The sequence below is a fragment of the Antennarius striatus genome, chromosome 1, assembly GCF_040054535.1.
Source record: "Antennarius striatus isolate MH-2024 chromosome 1, ASM4005453v1, whole genome shotgun sequence".
NCBI classification, from domain to species: Eukaryota; Metazoa; Chordata; class Actinopteri; order Lophiiformes; family Antennariidae; genus Antennarius; species Antennarius striatus.
In genome coordinates this window covers 12,960,190-12,975,164 of record NC_090776.1, presented here as the reverse complement: position 1 = coordinate 12,975,164, position 14,975 = coordinate 12,960,190, and the positions used below count along the sequence as shown (strand labels likewise).

Below are 14,975 nucleotides of genomic sequence, written 5' to 3'. Positions count from 1 at the left end.
CACAATTACATAGTCCTTTACTTTTTACATGGCATGGCAGTGTACAGAGTTCTGACATTTTAATGATCTGATATTCACTAAAAATGTTCTCCAGAATCTCCTAGAGATGCTGATTCTTGCTTCAATCATATGGTGTCATAATAAATAAATGTATTTGCTTCTATTTCACTGAAAGTGTGTTTTTTCATTTCATCAAGGGAAAAAGGTAAAATAGGAGTAAAGCAGCACATAAAGACACCGCAGGCTGTTCAGCTTTATCATCTTCCTCCATGACGAAGGCTGGGGATGCTGTGATGAACGGCACAATTGATTCAAACTTGAAGCACCCCTGCTACACTTTGAGCAGATGGGTTTGGGACTGGGTGTACTTTATTGCTGTGTCAGCACATATTGCAGAGGGGTGAAGGTGTCTGAGATAGATTCAGGTTTTGGAAGGTACACTCTATTTCGTCTCCAGGGTGTCTAAAGCCCAGCTTTATAAAGAGCAAACCTTTTCTACCGGTTTGTGGAGCTTGATGTTGTCCTCTACCTGGGTAATGGCTACACAACAGCAAAGAACGACCAGGAAAAAGTATTTAGACTGATTAAAGAAATAGATGTGAAGAATGTGCTGGCTGTGCATTTGTATTTGAAGGCCTGTTATCTTCTATGTGATAAATATCCAGCTTCAGTTTAACTGGCTGCAACTGGATGAAGAGGCAGATTCAATTTGTGTGTGTGTGTGTGTGTGTGTGTGTGCGCGCGTGCGTGGGTGCGTGCGTGTGTATGTGTTTCCTTCCTATGGAAAGGACGAAAATTTTGAAATGTTTCGTATAATCTTTAAATATGTGCTGAGATTTAAGATTATACCAACTTTGTCAATCCAACTTTATTAATTAAGGGAAACTAGTTGTCCACTCTAGTTTTGGTCTATGTTTTTAAACACATGCATGGTATATACTGTATGTACAGGCCCGTGACATACACACGCACACACACGGGGGGGCTGTATGCATGCAGATAAGACATAGTCCACACGATGACGGATTTTTTTAAAAACACAACTTTTTTAAATGCATCGAAAACGATTTGCATCCACACGACAGCGTTTTCAAAAAAATCTCCATCCACACGTAAACACACCAGTGCATTTTCAAAGACGGCTATAAGCATGCCAAACCATGTGGTGGCAGTATTGAGTCAAATTTTATCCAATAGGAATCCTCCGTGTTTTGTTGTCACAACACATGGGCCCATAAATATGACGTCACAGAGGTTTTCGTCGCAGGCAAGATGTCAGCGTTTTAAAAAAGTTGCAGATACGCCGTCCATACGACAATGCAGACCCAGCGTTTTTAAAAAATCCACCTCGGCCAGCGTTTTTAAAAAGTTGCGTTTTCGTTCCGGATATCTGCGTTGTCGTGTGGACGGAAGGCGTAAACTCAACAAAAAAGTTGCGTTTTCAAAAAGTTCCGGCATCGTGTGGACGGGGCCGTAGAGGGACATGCAGCTCCTTTATGGTGCGCCCCAATGAGCAACTTATAAAGGGGACAGTGCCTTGCTCAAGGGCACCTCAACAGTGCTCAGGAGGTGAACTGTTCGTCGCCTCTCCTTTGCCCGTTCACACTCCAAACTTTTTTGTCCAACATGGGTCTTGAACTGGCCACCTTCCGGTCCCCAGGCCAAGACTGAATGGACTGAACTACTGCCACCCCAATCTGTGAATTTGTACCAGAATCTGCAAATGAGTATTCAGATTTGTAAAGCGTATTGTCATCTACTACTGTCAAATTTCATAAGTAGAGTTTGAAATAGCTATACATACACACACCTCCACACATACATACCCATGTACACACACAAAAAAGTATTTGGCTGATGCTTTCTTATAATAACAATTACCGGACATTCATCCCATCTTGGATCAATCCCTAAATCCTCTAACATGGCCTGCAGATGACAGGGCGGTTAGATTTGCCTGTGGGGTACAAAGAGACACATTTGTACTCTGCAGGCTTCGGATCGAATCCGTCAGGAGCTCTGACTGACCTGACGGTAAATTACAGGATGGCGTTTTGTTACAGACGCCTCCCCTGTGGAGCGATCAATAACCCTGCCTCCAGCTGTAATTGTAGCACCACATTCAGGTCGGTTCTGTAATTCTTAAAACAGAGCAGCAGCTACACAATTGTTACAATCTAATTACGGGTGTGTGAGATCCTCTACAAGGTCATTGAAATAGGGCGGGTCAGGTACGCATGTAGAACACTTTGTAAGAGGAGCTTATGTGTCGTCGCAAAAATGAAAGTGTTGCCATTTTTTGTGAAACCTCAAATAATAATTTAAAAGTATGCATGAAGATGAACTTGTCAACGAGCTTGTGTAGTGCTTTGGATGGGGATGCCTTTATTTTGAAAAATTGTGATTAATTTATAAATTATTACATCTTCTTTATCAGTTGGACACACACACAGACACACTTTCACACTCACACACGTACAAACACCCACACACTAAAGGAATCAAATACAATACCATGTCCACTGTGGAAGCGAGCCCTCCTCTTCTCCTCTGACTTCATCCTGGCTTTAATGTACCCCTGACACCTGCACAGGTGAACTTTCAATGAGTGTCGCCACATAAAAACATCATCACACTTTTCTTCACAATCTTTTCTCCGTTTCCGCTGACAAGCTTCTAAATGTTATCATCGGCAAGAAGCACGTATGGGATTTAACAGATTTACTGCCTACATGAAAGAAGGTGGACAAGTGTAAATTTATTCTGACATGCGAAACCACACAAAGACTATTTATAGATGCTTTCGTCCACAACCCTACACCATCAATCTCGGTTTACTAAGATGTCTCCAATGGAGAAAAAAAAAGCTTTTCTGTGAGACATTTTTTAGGGCATTTGTATTTTTTCACTTATACCTGGTCAGAAATCTAAAAATTCAAGTCTTTCAGGGCCAGAGAGGAAGAGTTCAGGCAACCAACTACTGCTACTGCTGAACAAAAAAAGGGAAAAAAACTGTATTTTTCATGTAAAATGTACAGAAAAAACAGCTACCCTCTGAATTCTGTGTGACTTTTGATTTAAGCAGGCATTATCGATATTTTCATGCAGCTGAAATAGAAATAAAAAATCTATTTCTTAAGTTTTCCTCACATCCAGTCATCTGTAAGGCTCTGCATTAACTCCTCATTGATCAAATACACAATATGTACTGAAATGTGATTTAATGTCCCCTTTTAGAGGTCAATCAACTTCACCTCATATGAAGTGATTTGCTGAGTGGCATACCAAAATGAGTTTGAAAAGTTTCTCACCCACCAATTTTCTTGTAAATTAACAATTTTTTTGCTGTGGAAATTTTTTTCTCTGTGTAATTTAAAGTTATTCCTTCTAATTTTATAGTGCTTTGGTAAATATTTTAAACATTACATACCACTAATGATAAAATCACGCGAACCAGAAATAGATGGAAGACAAATGTCTGACATAACCTATGACAGTTAATGGAATGGAGCAAACTGCCGGTACATGCATTTTATGCGGAGTAATTAGGCAGAAAATTGGTTCATCCATTTGGAAAATAAGAGTGTCTGCTTGGTGGGAAAAGGGAGTCTACTTGCAGAGATTATGAGACGAGGAGGCGCAGGGGGGAGGTGAGCATGGAAGGTGGTGGCATACCGGCCAGTGATGAGGAGGAAGAGGGTGAGGATGACCAGCAGGGAGAAGCCCCCTACAGATGCCGTGACGACCACCAGAACCTGACCCTGATCTGCGATATCGGGATCTGAAGATATTGAGAAAGCAGAGAGAAAAGCTGATCATTGTTGTTGAATTGGATTTTTATGCCCATTCATCACAGCTGGGAATGTTGTAGTGTCTTCTTACCCACATTTTGAACTAGTTTGCAATGTCTTTGGGCAAAAAAATCACTACAAAATCCATGTGAAAAGCGTCTTTGAAAGAGCAAATTGAAAAAAAAACTACTTTTTTGTCCATATATTGAAAGTACATTTGAGACATGTGTGCCATGTCTGGGGTTTTTAACCATTATCTTTAGTTTCCAATAAACGAGTGAACAGCAGGAGACCGACCAGAAATATTAATGGTGTCTCTGAAAGGACACTCTGTCTAAATGTTTGGTTGCTTGATTCATGTGATGCATTTATTCAGCGATCCATAGCGGCATTTATTTTAATGGGCCCCTAAATATTTTACTGTCAATTACCTATCAGCATCAGCTCAGGCTGTTGGCATAAAATGAAGGTAAACAGGAAAGCTCAACACTTTGAATTCGTGACTTGTGAGCACGTTAAGGTGGACAGGCTCAGAACGGAAGGTGTGCCGTGTAGGTGGTGGCGTTCTTTCTGCACGCAACAGGAATAGAATCACCAGCTATCCTTGCATGCATAAGGAATACACAGAGCTGGAACACGTTATAAATCAATCAATCAATCTAGTTTTATTTGTAAAGCGCTGAATCACGTCAACAGACATTCCAAAGCGCTTTAACAGCAGAGAAACCCAACAGAACCCTCCAGAGCAAGCATAAGTGACAGTGGCGGGGAAAAACTCCCCCATTGAGGAAGAAACTCCGGGCAGGACCCAGACTCTTTTGGGTGGCCATTTGCCTTGACCGGTTGGATGGAAAATAAATACAATGAAGAAAAGGACAGAGTAAGAGAAAGAGAGAGACAGAGAGATGATGTCTGAGTCTCACTGATCCACAGTAAAAAATAACTACAGTGCATCTCCAGGGATTTGATGGAGTTCCTGTCCAAGGAGCTCTTGCTGTATTTCGATTAAAAAATAAACCCTAAATGAATATTAGTCTTTGCATCCATAATCACAAGTCCCTCCTCCCCATCATCATCATCATCATCATCATCATCATCATCATCATCATCATCATCATCATCATCATCATCATCATCATCATCATCATCATCAATAGTACCTTCAGCTGCAGTAGTGAACTTGAAGTTGGGGCTGAAGGCAGTGTATCCATCAACAGTGTGAGCGCGCACTTGGAAGATGTAGATGGTGGAGGGTCTCAAACCTGTGACCACCACGCTGGGTGTTTTGGTCCGTGTCGATGAGTAGCTCAGCTGCTCCTGCTCCTGAACAAGCAGAACAACAGGTGTAAGAGACAAAGAAGATGAGGTCATCTTCAAGAAAACATCTTTTTGCGCGAGCATGTGCGTGTGCGTGTGTGCGTGTGTGTGTGTGTGTGTGTGTGTGTGTGTGTGTGTGTGTGTGTGTGTGTGTGTGTGTGTGTGTGTGTGTGTGTGTGTGTGTGTGTGTGTGTCTGTGGTGGAAGACTTTACCAGCTCATAGTATTTGACTTCATAGTCCACTATGTCCGAGGGCGGATGTTCCACCTGTGACCAGGAGAGGGCGATGCTATTTGGAGAGGTCCAAGCCTTCTTGACTACACCTACCAGGGCAGGACCTGGGGGATGAGGTGGAGGAGTTAATTCACCACTGTTGATTGTGATTTTAAATGATGCACACATGTCAGCAAGATCAAACTAATGTGATAATCTTACTCGACTAACTTCTGAAGGCTTCTTCCAACTTCTGAAATGGATTATATCTAAAGAAGGTAGATTTTTGGTGATCATCCCATTGATCATCATCAAAACCAACTGGTATCCCTTCCTTTCGCTAACCAACATCCAACCAGCCTTATGAACCCAATCTCCAGCAGCTACTAATAATGGGGGTACTCATTCATTACAAAACCGTTGGGTCGCAAAAGTCCCTGCTACAAAGTTGTCCGCAGAAAGCCACAGAGAAAGCCCTACCTACTTTCACTGTGACTTCAAAATGGGATTTCCCATATAAGTTTCAGTTATGCAGTAGGTCAGAATGAACGAATGTCACCACATATGGAGTTTAAGAAGATGAGGAAGAAGAGACACTGGGCAGCACTTGTTAGTTCATGTAGACTTTGCAGCTAAATACATCTATCATGAAACCTTGGCATAGGTGCTGTGTTCCGCCCCATATGGACTCCAGGATTTCTGCTCTGTTATTTGTAAACTGTACATCAAGGCTGTGTGAGAGAACACACTATGAATAAAACAATCCTGACCTCCTGAGACGTCCGTGCATTTGACCTTACTGCAGAGATCTGGGGGTTTTTTGTTTTGTTTTTTGTTTGAGCTCATTTGATAAAACTCACAAGAGACAGTTTCCTTGTTCTGGCTCTTTATATTTATTCACATTAAACTTCAGACAAAGGTATTTTGCTATCATATTCCTGTCGTACAAAGAGTAAGAAGGAGAAAATGTCATGCAACAGGCAGGGGAATGATTTCTCATTGAGTCGTGCAGTTTTGGTAGTCCAGGTCGATGTATTAAAGACTAGAAAATCACATGTTTCTTACAGTTGGTTGTCTCTGGACATTTTGTGGCTACACATGTTAGCATGCTAATAGCATTAGTAAACTCCCTGAATGCTACCTTGAGATGGGTCAAGAAACCATTTCCTGTTCAGATCTAGAATCACTCCTGCTTGGGGAAAAAAAAATTGTTAATCAAACTACAAAACCTAAAGCAACTGCTTTCATATTTGTCATTGCAGCAGGAATTGGCTTAATATTTTACACAAGGCTGCTGAGGAAACACAAAACCATCTAACAGAGATTCAAATATTTCCATCAATTATTCATAAACCACTCGCTTGAACAGAATATGATTTAGCAAACTAATAGCCCCAGCTCCTCTGTTGTCAACTGAGCTGTTTGGTAGATCATTGTTGGAATAGCAATTTAAAGTTGGATTGATGTCTGAAAACTGTCTCAGAGAAACAGATCACTATAGGTCACACTGTGACCATTGATCTCTGAGTGTAACGACTCGTATATAATATAAGATTTGTCTCCAGTGGACAGATGAAGTGTGTAACACCAGTTAAGTTGCCATGTACATATAGTACTAGTGATCATCTTCACACAGGGCAAAATGGGAACCATGTCCTGTGGAGAGTGTAGGACTGACATCCAGGTCCCAAGGTGGCGCTATGACTCCCTAGGTATCTGTCTGAAACCAATTGACCAATGAAGATAAGGCAATCCTCCATTCCCCAGCCGTCCCCAAATCAAATTTTGCCCACAGGAACAGCATGGTCTCCCAGGCTCCACACATGAGTAGGTCGGCTTAGCCTGCTCTGCAGCGTGACTCAAACAGGGTCCTATGGCATGAATATGCCACTCTCGTACATGACGCATATACTCCCTGAAGAGTCTGCACCACCATACAGTATGTGGTAGACCAATTGGCAGGAGAGCAGTGAAATGATCAAATGCTCAAAGTTATTCATAGATAGATCCGGCCATTTTAAATAAAAACTACTTTGGGGGTATGATTTAAGTTGTTTAAAAAAAGAAGGTCATATTCTACCCAGAAATGATCCAGTTCACCGTAACCCCATTCAGGGGAATCATGTCACTCAGGGCAATGTCTGTCTGTATCACTAAATATATGTCTATATGTATGAGTATGTGCCTGTGTGAATGTGTGGATATCTAAAAACATTCTAAAAACCCTCCAAACCCTTCAAACAGGGTATTTTTCGTTTAGAACACATGGCTCTACATACCTACTGCTGTGTATGAGTGGCACAGAGGAAACACTTATTGCTCATTACAGTTTAACTCCCATCCACATCAACAGATTGTGACAATGCACTGTAGAAATTCTAGCTATTGGCTAACCGCTCAAATATAGATGCTTAAGCAGACAACGAAGAGCTAGAGAGGGAACAAGAGAGAAAGAGTAAACAGAGAGAGCCATAAAGAAATCCCATGGGGTTCCATCTCCCTTGCATCTGAGCATATAAATAGAAGTTTGTCTTATTCCCAGCAAGGGTGATGAAGAGAATCCACTGAGGCAAGGGGAAAAGAGCAAAGTAAAAGAGAATATCTTGTGAATCAGGATACCACAAACCAGTAAGAAATGTTCTCACATTGCTTTTGCATGTGAGAAAATGACAAGATTTTTGTTATTTTTCCTAAAATTAATATTTATAACGATAAAAATATAAGAGTCTAAACCATTCCACTGAATTTGCAAAAAGACCAACTAGAAGGCCACTTGGTTGTTGATCTTCGACCATTCCCTTTTGACTAAGCTGAAAAATCATCCAAATTCCAGTTACACAATAACAGCCCACATACAAAAGTATTGGCCCCCCCACAAGAACTTTTTGACATTTTGCCAAATTTCAGGCTTCGAACTTAAAGATAACAAACTGAAAATATTTTTCATGAATCAACAACATGTGAGACACAATCGTGACGTGGAACCAAATTTATTCAATGTTTTATATTGTGTTTACATATAAAAAACTGAAAAGTAGGATGTACAGAAGTGTTGGCCCCCTGGTCTCTCAGCTCAGCTAACTAACTCCAGAAGTCCTCTGATGACTTCTGAGTAATCCAATATTGACCTAAATGATGACAATGACAGAGTGCACCTGTGTGTCATTTGGTCTCACATTTGCACATATAAAATGTTGAATACATTTGGTTCCACTTCACGATTGTGTCTCACATGTTGTTGAATCTTGAAAAATATATTTCAGTTTGTTATCTTTAAGTTTGAAGCCTGAAACGTGGCAAAATGTCAAAAAACATTTGGGGGGCCAATGCTTTCGCAAAGCACTGTAGTTCTCACAAATAAAAGAAAATTGAATTGAAAAAAAAAAAATCAGCCTCTTTAGAAGAAAAAGGTGCAGCAGGAGAAGTGGGACAGAATCCATGCAGACACAGGGAAAATATACAGACTCTGGAAAGGAATCAAAGCCAGAACTTTATTATTGTGAGGCAACAGCTCTATCCGTAGCGTCAGCGTGCTTCTCTGCATTCTGAGCAATTTGGTTAGCAATGTTTTAGAAAAAATTGCTAACAATATTGCTGACCAATACATTTTTAACATTAACCACTTTATATACCGGTATGTTATTTAATCGCTGTAACACCCAATCATGTGCACATACACTAAGTTAACAGGGTAAAGAAAAGACCAAATTTCTCTTGGTAACAGGGAAATGGCAAAGAAGGACAAGCATTTCTTATAGTCACAGATTATTAATGAGTCACTGTAAGGACAATGCAAATATACAGTAATCTGTACAGAATTTAACCACTTAATACTGCAGCTACTCAAACTTAATATTTCAAAGCATCATTAAAGCTGTCATTAGTTAGCAATTTAATTCTATTACAAATGTAATTAAATTAGTTTTGAGACAGCCAGCCATAAAAATAAATTTGTTGAGTCAACAAGCATGTCAGCTTCACTGGTGTTATCAATAGATTTATCAATAGTCTTTTCAATGGCTCAATAGTCAATATTTTTCAGATTCTGCGTGGACTAAACCTTTCCAGCCTCACCGTATGTAAGGTTTTGCTTCTGACACAGAGCCTCTCTCTGTGGGTGTCTCTGTGTTCCGGCTCTACAAGAACATTTTTTGTACTGACTTCTTTGAGCCTCTTCACACAATTCCGCAGTGAACTTTGTGGGAGGAGGCTTCAGAGAGAAATGCTTCAGTAAACAATAGCTCATAAATACAGAAAATCAGAATCCTGCCAGACAGCTGATTATTGTGTTTTCTCATGACCAAAGATATACTGCCAGAGGAGTGACCTAGAACTCCACGGTATCCCACTGCTGGGGCAATAAACACCACTTAGTCCGAAGACAAAGAGATCAGGCATCTCTCTTGATCTTATCAAGGTTAGATAAGCTCACAGACAATTGGGAAGAGAGATTCTAGGCAGTTCTGATAAATAGATTGAGAAAATTAAAGCATAATGAGACATAAATCTACTGCTAACTAAAAGATGGATGCCAACAGTCAATAAATCTTTCTCCTCGCCATAACATTGTTCATTTCCAACTTTTGATTGCTTATTATTCCATTATCGACGTTAAATCACAATCAATTACTGGTATCGCCTGTAGTGGCCTTTACTGGTTGTTAACTTGTCCATCTCAGGTCCATCCAAACATATGTGTGCATGAGGACATAGGTTTACTGAACCTGATTTGATTATATTGCAATTTATATGCAGATGATTGATCACAAACTAGAAGTCAAGATCACTCAATCTTGCATGAAAGTACAGAATATTCCTGCTCTCCTGAATGAATATATTCAGTAGCTATATATGGAACTGTACTGTATGTAGCTGTACGATCTATGACAACTAATAAATGAATAGGCTTGTGTCTATTTTAACATGTGTGTGGGAGAATGAGCGAAAGGGAAAATAACCAACCACGTGAGAACCTGTCGATGCAGATGAAGGAAGTCTGTGTGAAAATGTAATATGTGTATGAAATTCACTGGTTGTCACCTAAACAAGTGTATGTCAGTACAGTAGGTCTAAAGAGGAAAGCAGTTTGGGAAATTCACCGCATGCTGCTCCTCCACCTCGACAGAAACAATTTTTCTGCGTTTCAGCTCACTCTCATCAGCCTAGCAAACCTCGCCAGAGATTTGGGTAGGAAGTGACACGCACTGACATCTATTTCCTGCAGTAGAACAGGGTTATGGACCACATCTCCTTAAATACACCATTGGCTACGCTCAATGAAATTTCATGCCTCTTTGAAGAAGCCTTTCAGGTGTGCATGTCTAATTAGTTGATTGAATTTGATTCTTTTTTTTTTTTTTTTTACATTTTTTGGAAACCAAGATTGGTCTTCTATAACAGAGGTTATGGTTTACCCACATCACCATAAATTGAGTTTTCCCAGTAGCGGGGGTGTCTGCGTCGTTGGACAGAAATGTTCTAATTCTTAGGCTTTGTCCCTGTCATCTGTTATACAATTTACAGCTCATCTGAAAGTCTATGAATTTACTGCTTTAGCAAAAAAAAAACATTGTGTGGCGCAGCAACACGTTCTTAGGAAGGTGTTGAAAGAAGACAATGCATTGTAAAACTGTTATATATTCACAAATCCCATACTTCTCTATGCCAAGAAGATCATTTTGTATTGAAGAGGAAAAACTCTTCCAAATTAATTCATTAATCCACTCTTCTTCGTTAGTCCCAGCCCAGTCCATCAATTATTCTCAATATTCTTGTCTTTATGATATAAGGTTAAGGTTTCAGTAGATGATCTCGGGTCTCTAATCGGTCTAACTTCAAGCTCAGGAGGATGATTGCTAGCTGTATTTGACCTCAGGCCAGTCAGATTGTACTAATTAGAGGTAGGTTCAAGTCAAAATGAGCTTAGTCAGGAGTTTAGGGGTCAGAAAAATGGATCATGTATTGGCACATCGGGCTGGACGGTGAGGCAGGCTAGAAGAAGACACAGGGTCAACAGAAAAGGCCAACCTTATTGCAGAATAAAATCTTCCCATCGTTATGCATGAGACTTGATTTGGGTATTATGTATGCATATTTCAAACCTGAGGATGTAAATTTAATTTATTGTCATTTTTTTCCATTTATGTAGGTTAGGTGGTTCTTTCTGGAACAACGAGATAAAGTTCTGTTTTGCTTTCTGCAACCTGCTGGTTTTTTTGGAGTTTGAAGACATTTTTTTTCTTGTATCGGTTTTGCCTGGCTCGCTCCCATCCCACAGGCTGAAAGGTCCACTGGGAACATTCCCACCATTCCAGATGGCCATTTTGCTCATACCAGCAGGATTAAAATGATGAATGTGTTGCAATATTCTGTAGCTTACCATGTACTGGTTCAGCCCTTCAAAATCTTTTACAATTGATTTTCATGATTATCGCAGCGGCACCCAAAGGCTAATTTCATTATTAATGTACTGCAACATTTTGGGGCTCAATGTGAAATCTCTGCATTGCTATTGTTCTTCCATTATTGGTCCAAACCCATCTTAATAGAGAATAATTTTTGGCATTATTTGGATAATATTTTTTTGGATTTGGAATAATAATTGGACTTCCTGATCTTATATTGTTATTATTTAAACACCCATAAAACAAGTGATAAAATGAGCTGTCACTTGAAAGTTCGCTTGGGAATCAAACCGTTACGCCTCTTGCAAATGTTCTTTTAGTTTTGACTCAATTGGTCCATAAGCTGTTGTAAATACTGTATCTATCTAATAGCACAGTGGAAATATGGCCTTCATTGTTGTTGTTATTTATACAAACTGATTAAATATGGCTCTCTATTTATCTCTGGTTCATTCATAATGTATTGCACACTCCCCATCCTCATCAGTGCCCCGTAATCACAGGCTGATACGTCTAAGCAGAGCCATCAGCCGCCACAGCCACCCGCTACTGTCGATGAAGGGATTTACTTTATGCTGCTGCCGGTGCTGCACGGGACTGATTCTGCTCCTCATTCGCAATATTCCTTGAGATCACATATCATCTGCTGCTGTCATTCACTTGTCTCTCCTGATTGAACTGTGAATCTTGACGGGGTGAAGGGACTGTATCAATGTAAGTCAATCCAGTCATTTTTCAGGAGCTACATCTCCTGTACTTGTCATCTCACAGCTGGATGAAGACGTTAAAGCAAACAGAAGTATAAAACCATAAGGTTTTTTAACTCACCAGCTTGGTGTGTGTTGACGGTAACATTCGCCAGGGCCCGTGTGGTCATGCCAAGCCCGGAGACACCATTCACGGCCTCAAGGTGGAAGGTATAGTTTGTGTGAACTGCAAAATCTAGTATCGCCACAGAGGTACCGGTCAGTCCGAGTGGCCGCGGGATGAAGCGCAGGTCCTGTTCACATGGCTCACACTGTGTCCCATCGCTGTCAACGGCGCTTCCATCACAGCGCTGGCATAGGATGTTATAAGTGATGTCCTTCCTTCCCCCTGTGTCACTGGGCGGCATCCATTGTAGGAAGAGAGCTGTGTCATTGATCAATGAGACCAGGTTCCTGGGAGCTGATGGAGGCCCTGAAGAGGGAGATTACTCAGTGATAAACGACCAATCATTTTGTCATGTTTTTGTCAACAAGCATCTTTGAAATGTAGCATGACTCTTAAGGTGTTGGTTACTGTCTGATGATTGCAGAATTGGAAAACACATCATCTATTATCATATTTCAGACACGGTTGACATCTTGAGAGATTCATTAACATTATCTCCATCTTCTAAATCATGAAAAAACAGTCTGCTTTCCATCCTGTTTAGGCAAAAATTGAGATTACTTTGTCCTGTAAGTGTTAAATATACATTAATAAGTATAAATATACTTGTAAAACCTTGTGGATGAAGATCTTAAACTGGCATACGGTCATTAAAATCATTTAAAAGAAACTCAGCAGCAAGTAAACTAAAAAAAATAATTCGACTGAATAGATTCAGGGAGAATTGCACTACAAATAAAAAGATGTAAAGAGGCTGTAATAATATTTTATCTGTCAGAGTTTGGATTTGGAAGCAGCTCAACTGACTTGTACAAGCCATGGTGGAAGGGTCTTTGATTGCCCTGTAGAAGCCTTTGTCACAGTGACAGATGGTGGCTGCCTTGTCATGGCTGGAGCTGTGTGGAGGACACTTGGAGCATTTGGTGTTCCCAGCATATGCCTTGAAATAGCCAGGCTTACAAGCTGCAGAGAAAGAGAGGGACAAGGAAGAAGAAGCCAGTTACGCAAGGTTCATGTTCCTCATGCGATTGTATTTCCATCAGCACATTCACCCTTAATTCACAGCCCCAGCTGCTTCTCTCCTCACCAGTGGTCTGACCTTATTTCCACTGGTACTATGGATCACTGTCTCCTTCTTATTAGCTCACAAACGTATGAACCTGCCCATTGTTCAGGCTAACAACTAGCACACACCTGTAACACCCCACCCTCTTCTGAGTTAGGAAGAAGAGTCCAACGATCCGCAAATATGCTTTTGATACACATTAACTTAACCCAATCCAATCCACGTTATTTCTGTAGCACAATTTAAGTAAACACAAGGTTTCCATAAAGCATGAACACATTGTTATTAAATAAAATATCAAATAAAAAATAAAATAAGTTAAAAACGTAATAAAATTAGATAAAAACAATTAAAATTATGTGAAATAATATACAAAATCAACACTCTAGATGGGGTCAAACGTCAGGGAAAGAGATGGGTTAGGAAGTAATGGTATGTCTTAGCAGCACCACAAGGTGAGGCTCAGCAGGCGTTTTGTTACCAACAAAAGCACATGGTTGTTTCAATTGATGTTCACCATTAATTACTTCATATTTTAGTTTGTATTTTTACCATCGGTTACCACACATTTGGCCTTTCTTCAAAAAAAGCCAACCAATACCTCAGTGGATTAAAGCTGGGCTTAGCCTCTACACCGCCTAGGTAAAATTAATTCAACAAAGGTAAAGAAGTTAAAGTTACATTATGATACTACAGGATTTTATTTAATTTTATGTGTGGTTTTATGTCCTGTAATTGTTTCTTGTAAGTCCTTAGTATTTTTGTATTTAGCATAGTAATGGCATTTAGATGACCTCAAATGGCTACTAAAAATTTAAATTTAATAAATAACAACTTACGAATTATTCAACATACGAACAATCTTTCGGAACCAATTGTGTCCCTATGTTAAGGACTACTGAACCCAAGGCAGAAGAAAATGCATATGTAGCATTAAATGTCAAATTTCTGGAGATCAAAAGGTACACGGAGAAGGAAATGAGTCTAAGCTACAGAAATAAATGTACCCGTGGACTGGTCTCTGGAGCCCATTAGTTTCAAACAGCAGGTTTAATAGTATCCTCACTTTCTCATTCCCGTGAATATAGAAGAGAAAGTTTGTCAGGCAGGCTAGAAAAGATCCATTAACATACAAATAATACATTAGGAAAATGCAAACACCTGCTGTCAGTCTAAAGCCTCCATCCACTTACATGATCCATTCTGCCGGCCCGAGCTTTCTTCACTTTTACGTCTTCATTTTCCCACCACGTTATTTACTCCAGTTTTGTCCCATTTTACCTTTCCATTTATTTTTTTACATTAATTCAA

At 40.0% G+C, this 14,975-nt stretch overlaps 1 pseudogene; it reads right to left on the bottom strand.

Annotated features, from left to right (window-relative positions):
* LOC137602421 (ephrin type-A receptor 6-like) overlaps positions 1-14,975 on the bottom strand; it is a 45,037-nt pseudogene that overhangs the window by 2,939 nt on the left and 27,123 nt on the right.